The sequence below is a fragment of the Capsicum annuum genome, chromosome 12 (assembly GCF_002878395.1).
Source record: "Capsicum annuum cultivar UCD-10X-F1 chromosome 12, UCD10Xv1.1, whole genome shotgun sequence".
NCBI classification, from domain to species: domain Eukaryota; kingdom Viridiplantae; phylum Streptophyta; class Magnoliopsida; order Solanales; family Solanaceae; genus Capsicum; species Capsicum annuum.
Window position 1 is genome coordinate 12,688,654 of NC_061122.1, and position 3,608 is coordinate 12,692,261.

The 3,608-nt window shown below is 35.6% G+C and overlaps 1 pseudogene; it reads right to left on the reverse strand.

The window, feature by feature from the left end:
* Positions 1-246: 246 nt before the first annotated feature.
* LOC107849458 lies at positions 247-2,504 on the reverse strand (annotated as a pseudogene).
* Between the last annotated feature and the right edge of the window lie 1,104 nt (positions 2,505-3,608).

The window sequence follows — 3,608 nt, forward strand, 5'->3', positions numbered from 1 at the left end:
AATATATAAAAATTATAAGCTAGGGACACACAATAAATTGTGTTATTGGTCTAGTGGCAAAGCAAGTGCATGTTGAAACATTGTTGCTCTCTTGGTTGTGGGTTCTAACTCCATTACTCACTTTTTTTTGGATTTTTATTTTGCCCAAGAAACCCACAAGCTTAAAATTCTAGATCTGCCTCTGTTCTTTTATCTCACACACTTCACTATAATAAAAAGAACTTTAAACACTTGATTTCATTAAGGTTAACAAGGAGTTGCAATCATATGAAGGCCATTTTTTCTAGTGGCAGTGGCTCCACTTGACTCAGTCACGTCCAAGTCTCTTGGTACCATTCTAGTTGGGAGTTTCCAATCGAAGTGGTAAATCAATTGAGCCAATGGTAAATAAACATTGGCTAAACCAAATGACATCCCGGGACACATCCTCCTCCCACTGCCAAAGGGGAGATATTCAAAATTATTACCAACCAAGTCCACGGAGCACTGCTTGAATCTCTCTGGCTTAAAAGCTTTCTGCGTTGTCCCAATATTTTGGATCTCTTCCCAGTGCCCAAACATTAACCATGAAATCTCTTCCCTAAATTCTCTTGGGACCAAAAGTGGAACTGGTGCATGAAATCTCATAGTTTCTTTGACAACTAACTTTAAGTTTTTCAGCACGTCCACGTCAATTTTATCGAATGTTACTTCGTCTCTGAAGGCTTCTCGCACTTCTTTTTGTGCTTTGGCGAGTATACATTGATTTTTCATCATTTCAACCATAGCTCATACAGTTGTTGTTGATCAATTTTCTGTTCCAGCAGCAAACATGTCCTGCAATTTATGGCCAAGTTATTATGACTGACGCACATGCTATTTCCTGATCTAACTTTCTTTATTGATCGACTTTTTCACCAAAGTCCTTGCAAATTTCTTAATTACCCATCAAAATTAAGATTTCTACAACTAATTCTTCGTAATTAATGTTTTTATGTATATATGGAAATGGATATGGAAATACTATATGGTTAAATAAGTAAGAACAAGCACAATATTCAATACTTACTACAATAATAGCTTTGATATTGTTGTTGGTGATGAGAAACTGAAAACTTCTATCCTTCATAAGTCTTAGTAAGAAATCAACTAGGTCTTCACCTTCTAATGTATCATCACTTTTGTGAGTTGCAAGATTATTCTTGTTCTCGTTAATGACATCCTCAACAATTGAATCTACCTTACGGTGGGCATCTAGAATTGTTTGCTTTGCTGGACTGAGAGAATGAAGAAATTTGTATGAAGGGAAGATGCCAGCCATTTCAAAGCCTCCTGCTAAGCTTCTATTACTTGTACTCCTTGATCTAAAATTCTTTTCAACATACTAGTTGAAGCATGTCCCAACCTTTGGTGCCACAAATCCACTCCAACTTGTGTTTTTTCCACCGTTACTTCAGTAGTTGCTTTAGTTGGTACTGGAACTTCATTCTTTGACTGATCTATCAGTAGATATAAGCCTCCATTAAGATTTCCAATCCTCTTCACCTTTCTAGTATAAAGATCCTTGAAAACACACAAATCAGAGAAGAAATTCACTAAACAATGCCATTTCTTAGTCACTTGTGACACTTATAGGAGACTACATGAAAGCTGTGGAATATGATAGGAGTTTGTAAGGTTATTTCCTACTGATAAATAGTTAGTTCCCACACGAGTGACCATTTGTTGAATATATGAAGAGTAGAGCAGAATAAAGTAGAGTGGAGCAGAACAAAAAAGAAACAAAATAGACTTGTTCACTTTTTTTGTTATAATTGTTTGTCCAGTAGTTAGTTACAAAATTGTTAGCGGCTAGTTAGCTAGTTAGTTAGCCCATACAAAAGTCTATAGATGTAGAAGTCTATGTACATTAAAGAATAATGAAAATACTACTCTACTTCTCTATCTCTAATGATCTTTCTCTCCTCCTCACTTCTTCTTCTTCTTACTCTTAATCTGTATTTCATCTTCAATTGTTTCTACCAAGAAGTGTAGCACTGCTTGGTTAATTATATGGTATCAGAGAAGGGCCCTTCTCACCCAATGTTGAGCCCCCGAATTGAGATTCAGAGAGATTGTCCACACCTAGTTAACTAGGCCTAGACGTGAGGTGGGGTGATAAAGAGAGAAAATTCCACATTAGTGGTTAATGAGATGGGTGGTCTCTTTATAAGGCTAGATAATACTCTTCCCTATGAGCTAGATTTTGCGGTGTAAGTTAGGCCCAAGACAAATTTTAAGATGGTATTAGAGCTTTACTCACTAGAAAAACTAGCAGAGCCAAATCGATTCTGGTGTATTGAGTGTATTGGTCTTTTCACAATCAAAAAGTCTTGAATCAATAATTGTAAATCTGCAACAATGGTGAATTAGAATGCTACTGCTGAATCTGGTGAGGCATTCAGAATTACTCTCAATACACAAATCATCTCCTTTTAATTAACAGGCGTTGAGAATTTCTCATTCTGTTTTATATCTATGCGCATATCTTTACTAAGGAGAGATAAGTTGGGTATTGTTGATGGAACATACTCTAACGATAAGTTTTCTACTGAATTGAGTAGTCACTAGGAGAGAGTGAATGCAATTGTGCTGTCTTGGATCATGAACTCTATTTCTAAAGAATTGCTTTGTAGAATTATGTATGCATTTGTGGCTAGTGTTGTCTGTAATGAGCTTTATGAAACGCTTAACAAGGTTGATATAGCCAGAAGATTTAATCTGCATAAAAAGATTGCTACATTGAATTTGACGCTCTTGTGCCTACACCTGGATGTGAATGTGATAAATCAAAGGAGTATGTGATACATCTTCAAAAACTGAAATTGTTTTAGTTTCTTGTGGATTTGAATGAATCCTACATACAAGAAAGGAGTCAAATCTTTCTTATGACACCTTTCCCAAATGTTAACCAAGCCTATGCAATGATAATAAGTGATGAAATCCACAATCTATTGCGAGTCAGGCAAGGATTTTTGGAATGAATCCTGTGGCTACTGGTAAGAATCTTGATCTAGACAGAAATACAAAAAATAGAGTAGGTGGAAGCCAAGTTCACAAGTACAAGAGAAATGTTACTGTGCAATGTAACTTCTGTAAACACAATAGGCACATCCAAGATAACTGCTGGAAGTTGGTTGGCTATCCTCAAGATTATAAAGGTAAGAATAAACTCAGGCATGAAGGGTATAACACAACATATAATGTGTCCTTGGGTTCTCATGATTATCCAGTAGATCAACGTGGTTATTATACTAAATATACAGGACGATCAGTAACTTCAAATAATTAGATGGCTTAACTATGTTAGTTGGAAATGTAGCCATTACCAAGGAACAATATGAGTAAATCATAGAACCTATAAAGAAGAATAACTCTATCAAACTGAGTCTGTATATGTAACAAGTGTAGGTATTTCTGCTTGTTTAGCTTCTTTTGGTTCACAAAAATGGATTATAGATACTGATGTTACTGATCATATAGTTTGTGACTCAAAACTGTTACTTAACAAAACTATTACAAAGTTACGAATCCAAATAAAGTGTATCTACCAAATGGTTATGCTACAATGGTTACTCATATGGGAACTA